This window comes from Eurosta solidaginis, chromosome 3, assembly GCF_040869045.1.
Source record: "Eurosta solidaginis isolate ZX-2024a chromosome 3, ASM4086904v1, whole genome shotgun sequence".
Lineage (NCBI taxonomy): Eukaryota > Metazoa > Arthropoda > Insecta > Diptera > Tephritidae > Eurosta > Eurosta solidaginis.
Window position 1 is genome coordinate 73585728 of NC_090321.1, and position 16328 is coordinate 73602055.

The 16328-nt window shown below is 37.4% G+C and overlaps 1 protein-coding gene and 1 long non-coding RNA gene across 5 annotated transcripts in view; both read right to left on the reverse strand.

Moving 5' to 3' along the window:
• The window catches only part of alka (alkaliphile), a 169883-nt gene that overhangs the window by 138256 nt on the left and 15299 nt on the right, over positions 1–16328 (reverse strand). The gene's annotated exons all lie outside the window — the stretch shown is intronic.
• LOC137246556 (uncharacterized) lies at positions 2343–4009 on the reverse strand. Its single transcript, XR_010951552.1, has 3 exons — positions 3911–4009; positions 2523–2592; positions 2343–2453 (listed from the first exon to the last, which is right to left on the reverse strand). It is a non-coding gene; the product is annotated as an uncharacterized lncRNA (long non-coding RNA).

The following is a 16328-nucleotide window of genomic DNA, read 5'->3' on the forward strand; positions in this document are numbered from 1 at the left end:
TTCAAGCAGCTCACTACTTTCGGTCGCTTGCGGCCAAGTATCCTCTGGGTATCCACTGAACATCCGTTTGGTGGTGAGCTAATGTGACAACCTTAAACTCCACTTTGACTCCGATAACCGAGTGGAGTTCCCTTTTCCTGACGTTCGTCCGTCTGTAATGGTCTAGTCTAAATCATCGTCCGTCAGTAAGTTGCAACACCTATCTCATTCCTAGTGTGCCACAAGGGCAACACAAAAGAAAACTTAGAAGGCCTGCATTTCCCCTAATATTGTTTCAACTAATAAAATCAACATAACTCATTTCCTCTTCATACAAGTTTATTTTCACAAATTCTATGTTTACTTATACCTAGTGATTTGTATTGGTAATTCTAAAATCTATTATTTCTTATCCTGATCAAAATAATCATCAATCAAAATATCAAAAAAAAACAAAAAAGATACTGCATATAATTTTCAAAGTTTAAAAAAAAAAATAATAAGAATACCAATCTCGGTCAATAACTGCAAACCTAACATGTAGTTGTTGCTGGAACTTCTATATGGCAGCTTGAGCAGCTTTGCCACAAAAAAAAACGTCTTGAACTGTGCTAGTCACGACTTCGAATACCACCTTATCAAAAGGTTGAAGTAGAACAAAGGGAACTTCGAAGTCGGGCCAATTGTTACTCAGGTACAAATCGCTTCACCGACTCGGAAAGTGATGCTACCCTCGTAACCCTAACCTGTCCGATAGAAGGAAAAATATATTGCAAGAAAAAGTTACTAGAAAACTGGAAAAAATAAGAATAGCGAAAAAATTAATTAAGGGTCGAGATAGTAGGCTGTAAAGGGAGGTTGAAGTTAATGTAAGATTTTGCTAAATGAACATAGTAAAAATTAGAACAATTGTGAAATGGTAAGTAAAAAGATAACTTGGCTATTCGTTGGAAATTTGAAGAAAAAAATACTGAAAGAAAATTTAGTAGAATGAAATGTTAGAAAAATAAAAAAATGATCGGGCTATTACGTTGGGCGCCGGACCAAGCAGTTACATTACAAAGGGCCTATTTAAAACCTGGTTTCATCTCATAAAACTCGTCTGAAATGATAGATTTTGCAACCAGCCAGAGTTGTTAATAATATAGAAATATTTGGAGTCCCTACCTTAGATAACCTACTAAAATTTTATAAAAAGGGATTTTTATGTTCCGTCTTTTCGGAAAATTTCACGAGGTTCGACATAAAGTTTTTATCTCCACCATAGTGAAGGTTTTCTCGCTCCGATATATATAAAAGCAACTTTGTACGCTACCTGGAAGTTGGTGTCTATATCATCGTTAATTGGCGTTTAATTGCCTATACGCGAATTTCCACTACCTGCTTCCCCAAACTTAGTGAAAGTCTCCTATTACTCTGCTTGCCGGGCTTCGATAGAAATGCATTCGTCACTGGAACGTCTTATCACATCGCATAAAAATTACCTAACCGGCGAGGCCTTTAGGCTTTCTTCTATATGCGTAAAGCTCATATACCATCGACATCACGAAGAAGATAATACATCTTCCGGAAAACTTTCCTATCGACCACTGCAATGGCTTTCCAATCAGTTGGTGCCAATGAAAATTTATGTACTAAAACCATTATTGATTATAGCCAGGTGCGTTGCTATGCAGATCTATTTGGACACGGTGAAAGTTTGACCACGTTATGTTATATAGGATCCCTTTTTTAGGCCTCCCTCGTTTGGGGATGCAACGCTGATACTTCCGAGAGATTTAGATATTTACAAATTGTGCTCAATAGAACGCTATTTTCCTAGCTTAATATTGCTCGTAGGGCTATAAAACCGCCAAGACCTAGCGCCACTCGCCAAAGGCCGATATGGTAGTCAGGACGATACAACTCGGCGACTGAACTTTTTGGGTTCATACAACGGACAGCACTTATTGGTATCAACTGAGAACAAGACCCACCTTGAAGCCGAATACATCCTGTGGACTTTCCGGGCAAGGCACCTGTATTACGGGCGTTGATTAGACTTCGTGATTGTGGAATAGGCTCCCTGACTTTGAGAGCTGCAGTATTAGTTCCAACTTCGACTTTATCTCATGACAAGCTTCAACGCCTTTAGAGGGATCGAAGAAGAAATACATTTGTGGCAGTGAACCAGTTAATAGGTCACAAGTTCAAGCTGATATCGAATGTGATGCGACCTAGCTTGCCATTTGCAAGTACTTCTTTAAGACTATCGTAAACAAAAGGCTCTTATGTTGTACAAGTAAGCTTCTCCTACCAGGGCAGCTATCACTCAACGATGCGCTCTCTGTGAACTAAGCGACATAAGTGAGCCCAACGTGTGGCGCCATTTTTACTTCGGAGGTAACGTTTTGAAGATACAAATGTTAAACGGTTTGAGGGGGTTCAGCTTGTAACGAATCAAGAAGTATGCAATTAGGTATAAAGAGGGTTTTCTGAAAGTAAAAATCTCGAATTAGCGTTTTTTGTGTATTTTAAAAAATTACAATGTGTGGACTACATGCCTGGGAACACGCCAATATTCCTTGTTAAACATACGAAGTATGATGATGCGATTATAAATTTTTCATCACCCTGTACATATAATGAATACCATTAATTTAACTCATAGTTTTTTGATTGACAGTAAAGAGTATAGTTAAATTTTCCAAAAAAACCAATTTGAAATTACAGCTATGAGCTGGTTGCTTATTAGAAAAAAGTGAAATCGCTTTCGAAATCACGACATTTCTTAAATATACTTCTCATCCAAACAGAGATATTAGCATAGATATTTATCGGTGGCATGTCAATTTTTGGTTGTTCTTTGTATTGTTTTTTATAAAATTTTGTTTGTATGAACTATCTCAACAGTGTTGCCAGGTTAGCCTTTTCGAGGCTAGATTTTGCCTTTTTTTTTGCCTTTAGCCTCGAAATTTTGTGTTTAGCTTCGTGACTTTTTTCTAGCCTTTTTTACTCCGAATGTATTTTTAAAAATTTCTAAAATAAAATAATTTCAATAGTTCCTGTGAACACCTAATACCTAATAATATGAGTTCTCTACAAAAGATTAATTCTTTTTCTGCTGAAAATTCGTTGAAAATTTCAAAGCCAGATGTATTTTCTTACTTTGAAAAAGAGAAGTATAGTTATTCTTCAAGTCAAATAGCATTAATAGAGCTGCAGTGGCGAAAACTTATAACTATACAATGGAAAAATGTACACTCCACCATGGAATTTACATAAAAATGCATTAGACGAACCTCCTTTTTTAGAACTTGTCGAATACATATTTAGTTTTTTAGTATTACCACTCAGTAACGCGGAGGTTGAAAGAGTTTTTAGTGGCATGAAAATTCTGAAAACTAAATTAAGGAACAAACTAAAAATTAAAATGCTTAATGCGCTGCTTAATATTAGATGCTCGTTAAAACGATTATCTAAATGTTGTAATGACTTTGAAATTACCGATGATCTCATATCTATGGTAAATAGCCAAACTTTATACCCAGACTTAAGCTCTTCTGATTCTTCAGACGGGGAATATTTTATATAAATAATTAGTTTGTAATATTTTTTTATGTATATACACATATGCAATCATTTAAAGTAATTCCAAGTGCTAGTAAAAGGAAATGTGCCTGATATGTTTTGAAACAGGAAGTTATGCTTAAGTTATGTTTATAAGTTTTTATTTGCAAATGTGTAAACTAAAATATAAAAAAAATTTTATGAATTGACCAAAAAATTTCTGGCCTTTTTTTAGCTTCTTTTTTTTCTAATTTTAGCCTTTTCTAGCCTTTTTTTTGCCAATCTAGCTTCTTTTTTTGCATCACCTGGCAACACTGTATCTCACATATGTATTAGCCTTGATTTAAACAGAAAGTACAATATTTTCCTTGGTACAACTTACGGCATATTTAGCCTCTCTTCTTTATTAATATTATGTATCATTACTGTTTTTTTACGGGTTTTACCGATTGCTGGCATGGTCGTTATTGCGATAATTCCGTTTCAACCTTCCACACACACAAACACACCTATTTAACAGTACAAAATCAATACCACGTTGCTATATTTATAATTTTGCATCACTTAATGACTCAACTGTAGTGGCCCTCGCACCCTTTTTTCTCCATACTTTTTCGTGCGCCAATTACATACATTCTAACAAATGCAACTCTGCAAAAAGGCTTTAAATGTAGACTTATGGATATATACCTTTCATAGTGTTAGGCCTTTTTGCGAGCCTTGAAGGTACGTACTAAGTAAGTTGTTCTAGCATTGTGCATATGCTGCTAGTGCACGCTAATTTATTTGCAACTTCTTACCTACTTAATTAGCATAGCTGACGAGAAGCTAGACGTTGAAGCCCAACGCACAAATCAATAAAATGCGGCAAAGAATGCGTCAAATTTTGGTTAAGGTGAGTATTGCAACGTATGTGGTTGCCCACCAAAAAATGCTGTAAGTGGTGATCAGACAAAGGACGCGCTAATTGCGGTCATTATCAATATGGAAAATCCGTTGTAATTGGGTAATTTTTGAAGCAATTGTACTTCTTTCAAAATAGTGGCCTTTAAGACAGCACACAAGCCTCATTTAAAATAAAATAAAATCGTATCAACCATTGAGTTTGAATCCAGCCCCACCCATTTCAAAGTTCATTGTCAAAGTAATATTAAGTTTAGAGGAGGATTGGCTCCGAAGAGAGGGTGCGCTTGTGACTCTTTGCATATTGTCAATGCCTTAAGTGGCCACATTCTTCCCACCAGATTATTATAGGCTTGACCTTTCAGCCTATAACTGTATCGGCATGCTTTTAATGTATTTAAGTACCTCTAGGCCTAGAAGGCTCAATGTGGTCAACTCAAATATTTCCACAGATTGTATAATAATGGTGCTTGTTACCGGAACGTACCGGATCTGTATCTGTCAAAGGACCATTAGCTTCGATAACACTATCCAAAACCTTCGAGGATGTGTTTATCGCTACAACAACAACAACCGGGTCTCTGCCTTGCCAGTACGATGCATTTGCATAGAATGTGAGCTGTCGTTTTATCCTCCAGCATGCAAAAGGGACAGATTTGTTTATCCGCAGATTTTACTTACTTGGGTGATATCGTAAACTACAGTATCCGTAGATCCCCTCTGCTTAGATTAATGAGTTTGGATAAAACTCTCTTTGCCGAGAGTATAAACAATTTGGCCGACCCTGCCCTTGACATTCAATCCAGTATCGTCTGCACTGCTTTGTTTCCTAGCTACTAATGGTTTCCCTAGTGTGTGCCTTTGTAGGTCCACAGGAGGGCTCTGGGCCATAATATGCTGCTAAAGCACCTGCTTGGCTAAGAATTCTGCCTGTTCATTACCTTCATGTCAAGTATAGTCGGAAATCCATCCAAACAAAAGCTTGTTTTTGGCTTCCAAATCATTTAGAACTCCAGCGCATTCATCCACTAGCTTAGTAGTAATTGTGTAAGACTGCAAGACATGTCAGACTTCCTGGCTGTCTGACATAATGAGTATACTGCTCGAGGATAAGCTTCTTCAAAGACATTCTCTACCGCAAGCTTCTATTGCATCCCATTGGTATCGATTTCTTGAAGTTCAGCTAATAGATGCGAGCTCCCGGTTTTCCATCATCAAAGTTTTATCCATCCGTGAACCAGACCTCTGAGTCAGGGTCATTATATGGACACCCTGTTTACGAAAGACACCTAAACACTCGGTGAGATTCTGAGCGTAAAGACCATTGCATAACGTAGTTGCTATACTGGATTTCCTATGAATTTTCTTATTACTTTCATATGCCCTATCATGTTTCCGCTCTTTAGCTCAGAGATATTTTGAAGGCTTGGTACAGCAAATGTTGCCTCTTTCTATATAAGAATAATAATAAGAAAGTGAGGTATTCCCACTAAGACACTAAATGTATCAGCAGCGAAAGTTCTCATCGCACCCTTATGCCAATACAAACAAGTCGATGCAGTTTGCCCTATTTTGATATTGCTGTTCCTCTCCTGGAAGCATAGGTGACTGTTGGCTTCACAACAATATTGAATGTCCTGTATACCATTCTGCCAATCAGATATTTCTTAATTAATTATTCATTAATTGGCCTGAATCACCTAAGTGAATTTCGGCGTTGCGTACCAAGTCCCCCACTTATTTCTGTTTCACCTAAACCTATCCATCCCAACTCAGTTGAGGTAACCCCTTGCTCTACTTCTAAACACGATTGTCGATAGGAATACTATCTGTGCCGCAACGTCGCCTTCCATTCTCACAACATGACATAGCCTCATTAAACCCCCTTTCATACACACCGTTTTCCCCACATACAGGACCATTCATCTTCAGGAGGGCTCTTTTATCGAATACTCCAAGTGCGAACTGTTCCCCCGACACCGTCACCGATTTCGATCCCTACATCATGGCAGACCCTTCCCAATGCTAACGGTGCTGGTGGCATTGTTCAACGTCATTTGCAAAGCTCCATGCAAGCTCTATTTTGCACTGTAAAAAGTTGCATGCATTCTACAAAACAATGTTACTTTACCTAAAAGAGAGCGAAGAATCCACCTCTCTTCCCTGAGCCAAGCTATCGAAAGGCGCAAAACCCAACAATCTAAGTCATCGTTTATTTTTCCCCTGTCCTGACAGCTTTTGCGGAAGGATTTGTGGAATAGCACCATGTCTATTTACTTTCTTAACCTAACATGCCCATAGGGATCTTGAAAACTGCCTATCATACCGTTTGGTCGATAGAAAGTCAGTTGCCCTAAAATTATATTATTTGATTTTCCCAAGTGGTGTGCGTTTCAAACCACTTCGTTATCTTTGATATTGCTGTAGGATGTTACATGGATATTATCGAAACTCGGTACTTCACAATTTCCATATATTGTTATGCGCCTTGTTCGAAATGTACTACCCAGAAGCAAATTAACTGCTATGGCATACACGAAAGATGAAAATAGCGAATGCCTTTTCCAAGACTTAGCTTCGATGATGGACTTTGAAATAGGTCGCCCGGACATATGGCGACAGGACGTCCTGTTTAACAATTTCGCATTTAGTCGCCTTTTACGACAGGCACACCCATCGCAGGTATATTTCAAGTCCCCTTACCACAGCGAGCCCTTTAGGCTTGGCAAATATACTGACAACCAAATTTTTCCGATACTCGAAATTCCAGAGCAAATTCACGATGAGAGAAATTCTCTTATCCATATCCAAATTCGTCTACCGGAGAAAGGGGTCATCCCTCGAGTTAAGGAAACAGGTGAAGGAAGGCTTGATTTCCCTTTCTACTCCCCACCGATGACAGTTGTCGCTCAGAAGAAATGACTGACGTGATTTTCAGCGAGATGCCAAAAATCAATATCGGTAGGAGCTGGATTAAAATAATTAGAAAAAGTAGAGTACTACGAATTGGAATAGAATAATACTAACTTCTGCCAAACCCAAACTCCGCATATGCCAGGTTTTATTACAAATTATCCCTGGGCAGAAATGAAAATTTTGATTTTCGGATTATTGATAACGAGGTTAGTACAAAGCTGGCAAACTACTGAATTTTGATGGAAACGCAGTATAATCCTGAAATCCTTGAAGTCATATATACGCCCAAAAACGTTGTTGTTGTTGCTGTTGTTTTCTCCAAGGTTTTGGGGGAGTGTTATCGATGTTGATGGTCCTTTTCCGGATATAGATCCAGTACGTTCCGGTAACAAAAACCATTATGGTATAAGCCCGACCATCTCGGGAACGAGGCCATCTCGCCCCCAACCTCTAGGTACATAAGGAACTTGGGGTCGCTCGCCTGCTAAAGAATCTGGATTCGCAATGGGTATGTGAGGTTGACAATTGGGTTGGAGAAAATGTAAATGGCACAGAACGCCTTAGCCATCTAAAACTACTTTTCTTGGTCGAACCGCAATTCGTCAATGCTTTCAAATTATATAATTAAACTTTACATGATGTGCAATTTTTTTGTGGGTATAAAAGTTTGACGGAGCAATGTCATATTTGCATGCAGCTCAAGCTGCATTACGTCAATTGCGCACTTGTTTCGTTGAGTCGAGTGCGTTCGAATTTGGTTGAGTTTATTTTAAAATCATTTGCACATTTTACCATTTTAGGTTTGTTTCCCCTTTTATCTTCCAAGCAGCTTCGAAAGTATTTTGTGTGTGTGAAGAAGTAGTTGGTGTGCCACAAAACTAACGAGGACTAAATACCTACTCTTGTTAAAAAGACGGTGCAATGCGCCTTAGCAGCCACGTCACTGTTGGTAGAGTTGCAATACTATCGATAGTTTTCGATACAAATAAAAAAAAACTACCCTGCAAAAATTGTTGAATTACGTGTTCCATTTTCTTCATGTTGGAGTACTCTAACAACACTCCTTTGCAATGCGTTTGCGGACCACCATCAGCCGATCATTGCTCGTTTTTTAACGACAGTGATCACGACACGATGACGATCGAACAAAAGTAAAATATTGCATGCAAACAACTAATAATAAAATTTTACTTTGGCAACTCTGATAAAATGTAACAGCGCACTGGTTTTATGTATACATACTAAAGCATGTATAGAGAAATATTAGTTTCTTTATTCACGCAAATGCTAAATAACATCAGGATATTCGTAGTATAAAATATAAAAGTTGTATTGCCCCTCTCCATTTACTTTTATTTTAAATTAAATTCACTTCGATAATTCTTTCCGACACAATTCCTCTTTAGTACTTTGGCATATGATCCTCTGTGGGTGCTCAATGGAGTACTACAGTGAAAGTACTTTGGAAAGTACTCTCCGTATGTACTCTATGGAATACTCACAAACAAAGCGACATCGCAATGTCCTAGGACATCGCAATGTTAATTGGAGCACATTTTTTGTATGAATACAGATTAGATTTGGAGCAGTCCTATACTCCCAAAGGAGTATTCCTTACATTATTTATAGAGTACTCGCGTTTTTTGAAGGGTATTTATAGTCTTCGATAGTCTCCCAAAAATGATATTATAGAACTATCGTATTTGAATGGTTTCTAGAAAAACTTTATAATTGACTCGAGGTTAGGTTAGGTTGAAATGCTGGAGCCTTGACCTTGCGAGCGCAGGACTCGAACACAAAACGTACTTCTGTTGGAATTTCCTACATCTACTGTTACTGATGATGCCTAACTTATAAGCATGTGACGCCAGAAGGCAGTGCCCTATTAGTATGCCCATCGTGAGCCTCAAGTCCTCCCCCATTAGAAATGTGAACAATTTTATGAGTCCAAAGTCGTAGGATTTGCACATGACCTGAGATATTTTGCAGCCCCGCGCTTCTGTACACACCTTCCCTGCTTTATGGATAGTATGCAACTCCTGTCTCCTTTTCTCTTATCGTCGAGTTTTAGGTTTGTTATCACCCTGTGATAGTCTTTCTAAAGCGCCAAATACACGACACGAACATTTCCGCGAACATTCAGCAATCTTGTTCGCAGCTTTGGCCATACACCATACGAACTTTTGGCCGAAAATTAGTTCTCTTTCAGACAGCGATGAATACGGACAACAATTGTGCTGCAGCAATATAGCTCGCTGTGGCAATTAAGCGTAAAAAAGAGAGAAGATCGCAAAAGAAGAAAGAACAGAAAAAGAGTAGGGACATATTCATCCTCAGCACCAGCACCAGACTTCAAACTATCTCCCTTTTTTTTTTAAACTGTATCCTTTGTGGCATCAGGATCTACTTCTTTTAATTTTTCGATTAAAGTCGCATAATCATTATTCTTTTTAATTCTATTACAATAATCTTTTTACTTGCCACAATGATGGCAAAGATTTATACATTTCAATAAATTCACTCAGAAATTTTTTATTGTCCATTTTACTTTTCCGCCCACGTCTGTTCCGTTCAGAAATTACTACGATTATGAGCTATTTCGCCATACACGCACGAACAGTTCGCGCAAATGTTCGCCAAAAATTAAAATACTTTGATTTTTGGCGAACATTTGCGCGAACTGCCAAACACCACCATACACGACAGAAAAGGTCGCAGAAACATGACATAACGGGAATGTTCGCGGAAATGTTCGTGGCGTGTATTTGGCGCTTAATGGTTTGTTATGTCTTGTTATCGATGAGTTACACATGTCATCGATTTTACATTTAAGTTATAGGTATCTGTTGCATAACAAACAGATGATTCCTCGTTAACAAATCGATAACATTACGATACAAATTTGGTAACACTCCGATAAGGAATAGATAACTTTTCGACATCAAAATCGATACATGTTTGATAGCGAAATCGATAACTTGTCGATAACACGCCGATCATAAATTTGTAACACCCGATAACAAATCTGTAAATTTCCAAAAACTGATTGATAACCGTTTTGATGACATATCGATAACTTTTCCGTATGTAATCGACAACTTTTTTCATGGCACTCCAATAAGAAATTGGTAGCACCACGCTTACAAATCGATAGCACTCAATTATTATTTTTGTTTACTTTATCTTATTTAGTTAACTTTATTTTACTTTATGTTATTTTATTTTATTTTTTTTCTTTTTTATTTTATTTTATTTTATTTTACTTCTATATGAATATTTTTTCTTTGTTTTTTTTTACCTAATTTTTATTTTATTTTATTTTACTCTATTTTATTTTGTTATTATTTTTGTAAACACCTTGGCGCATAGTAATAGTCAAAATAAAATAGGTTTTATATTTAGTTGCAGCTTTTTTGACAGATATCCCAAAGAAATTATTTAAAAAAGCTGCAAATAAATTTAAAACCTGTTTTATTTTGACATGACTATGCGCCCTTGAGTATCAGTAAAGGCCCAAGCACATTCGATTTTTGCGTCGTTTTTGCGCTGGCGCCACTTCGAAGAACGCACGTTAAAAGTTTTCCTGCCACATTAAACGCTAAAGGAAAACTCAAACTTTGATTTTTTTCTTAAAAAAAAAACAGTAAATAACACATTTTTTTATTCCAAAAACAAGACATTAAGAAAAATTTATAAAATAAATTGAAAACAGAATCAATTCGACTAAAACTAAAAGGCTAAAAATAAATGAATTGCCAACGCCAGCAAAATGTAAGTTTTTAAACTATTTTTTCGTTACTTTGGCGTTCCCGTTGCGTTGCTGGTATATTATTAAAAGATCTTGCATACATAACAATAACAAAACAGCACACAAACAAAAGTATACATTAGAATATCGTCGCCTGGATAAAATAATGTCGTATGTTACATGTGAGCACATATAACATACGACAATAATTTATAAGGATGACGCTATCAGAAAACTGTCGCAAAACATAGTGGCAGAAAGTGGCAGCTGACATTAGCACAATAGAATCTTAAAACTTTGACTAATAACAGGATATGAGTCCCAACGTGAGGATCCGTGAGGAACCCAACTAAAACTTTAGCTGAAATTGAAATATTTGTGCAAATAAACTTTAATAAAGGCATTGGTGAAATTTTAAATAACAAAAAAAAAACACAACAAGCTAAAGACACTAAAATTATTTCAAAGTGAAGTAAATGCCTTTGACTTCAGTATTCATTTTTACTTATTTCGATACAATGAAATTTTATGTATTTTTAAATAGCTTAAACTTGCACTTTATTTTTAACTTGCTCACACTGCAAAAACCGACTAATACCATAACTTCACTTTTGAAGCTATTTTTAAAGAGTACAGTTCGAATACAATAAAAACAAATATACCTTTTAAAAGGCTGTTATAATAAGAGATACTAACGACACATTTGGTGACAAACTTTTCACTTAAATTTTTTTATTTTTGGCCTATGGAAACGACCACTGTGCCTCGTCACGGGTGGGACAATTATACGCAATATTTTATCTTTGTTGAATCATTTAGTGGTTTCATATTGTAATAGCTAGGTTCAAACACCTTGTTTTTTTTTTTTTGTGTTTTTTTTTTTTTTGCGGGGAGGCTGAAAAATGCCTAATGCACCATAATTGCTGCCGTCGCAGCAACCGTGTGTCCGTAGACTAAAAAACAGCCCCGTTCTGGAACCGTCGCCCACCCCGGCACCACTTTCGCATTACTTCAGGGTGGCGTTCTATATTTCTCATTTTTTAAGAGCCTACTGTTGTCCCTGCGTCCAGGTTCCCGCTATTTGCTCTGAGTGTCCATTTAATCGCCACGGCTTCTCATGCGCATTTCTCTGCGCTCCCCCTCAGCATCCATCAGGCGTGTCATTACTATAAATGCCATTTTGCTCACTGCAGTCCAGCACTCTTTCCTGTTGCACATATGTGATACTAAATTTCTCGTGGTAGGTTCCTCCCCAAAGACTCCATGCAAGGTGAGTCTTTCTTCATCGAAACGGGGGCAGTGGAACATGACGTGTTCTGCGTTTTCTAACTCCGTGGTACATATTGGGCAATGAGGATCTTCCTCTATCCTACGCTTCCATAAATACTCTTTGAAACCGCCATGTCCACTCATTATCTGCATGAGATGGTAGTTCAGTTCGCCGTGTTTCCGCTCATTCCATTGAGCTACGTTCCAAACTAGTGTGAAAGTCCAACGCCCTTTACTCGAGGCCTCCCACCGTTCTTGCCACTTAGCTATTGTTTGTGTCCTTGCTCTTTTCTTGTCTTCTTCAGATGGTCGCTCGATATTAGTGTTATACAGATCGGCCATTTCGCTTGCCAGTAAGTCCACTGGGATTTTCCGGGTTAGAACCAAGATCGCGTCGTCGGACACCGTCCGATAAGCACTTGCTATTCTTAAAGAAGCAAGTCGGTACGCTGCTAATATATATTTTTGATGGGTCTGTTTAGATCCATACCACACTGGTGCTGCGTATAGTATTATTGAGCTGGTTACTGTGGACAATAGCTGACGTGTAGCTTCGCTCGGACCACCAATGTTAGGCATTATTCGCATAAGTGATCCATTAACTTTGGTAATTTTCTCCCCCACCGCTCTGAAGTGCTCTTTGAAAGTTAACTTAGAGTCAATGTGCACTCCTAAGTATTTTAAGGAATCCTTTCAGGTGATTTGATGATCCCCGACAGTTAAGACTAACTCATTCGCCGACCGTTTGGAGCTTACTAATACCACTTCCGTCTTTTGGCTAGCCAACTCCAGTCCCGTATTGGTCAGCCATTCCTTTATTCTTGCTACGGCGTCATTACATAATGCTTGAAGCAGGTCCAGTTTCTTGGCCACTACTACCACTGCAATATCATCAGCATATTCCACAATTTGCGTGTTTTCTGGTAGATCAATCTTTAGCACCCCGTCATACATTACATTCCAAAGCGTTGGACCGAGAACAGATCCCTGTGGGACGCCTCCTGTGATTTTGTACTCTTTTGCTCCTTGATCCGTGTCAAAAAGAAGTACTCTGTCTTTAAGATAACTACCTATAATTCTGCGTAAGTAAGCTGGAGTGCCGAAGCTTTGCAGCGCTGCCTTTATCTGCATCCAGTTCGCAGTGTTAAAAGCATTCTTGATGTCCAACATAATCAGTGCACAGAACTTCCTTTTATTTTGGCCTCCAGAGATAGCTTCTCTAGCTATATTGACGACTGTTTGTATTGCATCTACGGTGAATCTTGATTTGCGAAATCCATATTGACTATTCGATAAGCCACCTGGTCTTTCTAGAGTCAGCTGTAGGCGCTCACTAATTATACGCTCGAAAATCTTCCCTAGGGAATCCAGCATACAAAGTGGCCTATATGAGGATGGTTGGTCCGGCTGTTTACCACGTTTCAGCAATAGGACAAGTCTTTGTCGTTTCCACGGGCGAGGGAACACGCCTTCTTGCATACAGGCATTAAAAAGATCAGTAAATAATGTAGCCCTAGTTGTGATCGCGGCTTTAAGGGCTATGTTTGGAACTTCGTCGGGTCCTGGGGATTTGTTATCAGCAACTCTTTTTGCACCGTCCAGCACCTCTTATTCTGTAATTTGCGGAATTTCCGTACTTTCTAGATCCTCGCTTGGATAAGTCCAGTGATCTTGCGCCGGGAAAAGTGTTTCAACAATAATATTCACCAGTATCGGGCACGTAGGTTGCTGTGACATCGGTCCTTTAACTTTGGCCATCACAGTTCTGTAGGCTGATCCCCAAGGTTCAAACACCTAACATTGAATCAGTACTGGTATGTAAAAAAACTCACAATATCTTAATATATATGCAAATTGTAATAAGTTGTTTAATTGTCACCGGTGGGACAACAAAAAAAACGCGCTATCTATTAGTGAAGTTATATATCACAAAATCTCTGCGAATCTAGTAGTAGCTTGCTTTGTTTAAATACTTTTAGATATACAAACATTTGGGGAATGTAATAGCGCAAAAGTAAGTATTTTTTAACTGATTTTATTGCTATAATGTAAAATATAAGTGTCACGGGTGGGACAGCATTTCTCACGTGTGGGACATGTTCCAATGAAAAACATTACCCCGGTGGGTTTTAAAAAATTTAAATTTTTCTGCCGACCACCCAGGAAATTTTTCTGTGGGCTTATTCTAGGAGGTGCCTGGTGTCAAAAAAAGCCAACCGCGAAATCGCATATTCGGCGCTTTTTTTTTAGAGTCACTTGAACTTTTTAATTTTTGCAATTAAAGCTTTCTACGCGTTATTGATAGGGAAATATTTATTTAATAAATTCAAAGTGCATATTAATAAATTTAAAACAAGTCATGAGGACTTGGAAATTAGTATTACACCCAAAGTTCATGCTGTAATTGAACACGTGCCTTACTTTTGTTCAAAACATGGAAACGGACTCGCTTTTTGGAGAGAGCAAGCTTTTGAATATGTGCATGCAGATTTTAAAAAGACAATAGTTGCCATTTGTGATTCAAATAAATTGGAGAAGCTGATTAACGAACTTTTGTGGTTTCAAAAAAAAATATGCATTATTTTGTAAATTTTGTTTAAAATAGCTGTTTGCATTGTATGCAACGTTACATAAAATAAATGTTTACATTATTTTTTGCAAAGAAACATGATTATTATTGCGTTAAAATAGATTTCCCTATCAATAACGCGTACACTCAGAGAAAAGAGCCGTTCTAAAATCCAGCACCACCAGACTTAATTCAAGCTTTTCATGTTCTCAGTTCTTTGTTCTTGAAAAACGAACGACCTTGTTCTTGAACTGACACCATTTTCTTGAAAAGAGAACGGCTGGTCTTAAAATATGAACAAATGTTCTATTAATGAGAACGAATGCTCTTAAATTAAGAACAATGTTCTTAAATTAAGTTCAAGAAAAAAGAAACGGTTCAATTCGTGGTCTCTCCAATGTTAAATACAACATTTGGCACAAGCTATCAAGCAGTCGTAGTGTCCCAGCGGCAATGTTGCTGCGGTTGCGATCCTGTGGCGCGAGTTCGATCACCGTCAAACTCTGAATTTTTTTAAAACAAATTTTTTATGCTCTATTTTTTTTAACTATTATTTTTCGTTCAGTTCTATTCACATATGCACAGCTAATTCTCAAACTTGTTATGAAATGTTTTAAATATATGTTCAGATTGCATCATCAAATGAGAAGAATTTCTCAATAAAAGAAATTTATGAAAAAATGCATATTATGTTTTTTTTTTCAAATCTTTTGGAATTTGATAATAATTTTTTTGTTATTAATATTTTTTATTAGTTACAAAAAAATTGTTTATTAATAAAAATAAATAAATGGTACCTTCCCCCTCCCACCAAAGATCAAGCCCAAACCGTTCTTGAATTGGGACCGAAAAATGTTAAATTGACCACAAATCGTTCTCGAATCGTGAGAACGAAAAATCTTAAATCAAGCCCAAGTAGTGCTTGAAATGAGCACAGAAGGTTCACACGTCAATACCAAACTGGTCATAAAATACGAACGGTGTGCTTGGAAAAACCGTTCTTAAAACAAGCACATCGGTCACGAATTAAGAAAAAACGTACTTAGCAGACTTTTGTCAACGAATGTTCTTAATTTTGAACTTGTTTCGTTCGTTTTAGAACGATTTTTTCTCTGAGTGTATGAAAGCTTTAATTGCAAAATTTAAAAAATTAAAAAGTTCAAAAGACTCTAAAAAAAGCGTCGAATATGAGGTTTCGCGGTTGGCTTTTTTTGCCACTAGGCACCTCCTAGACTAAGCCCACAGAAAAATGGCCCGGGTGGTCGGCAGAAAAATTTAAATTTTTTAAAACCCACCGTGTTACATGAACTTGTTAATAGTGAATAAAGTATTCCAAAGCTTCAAAATGTGGTTCCCATTAAGCGATCATTTCATGGGCCAAACAAATTTTGGGTA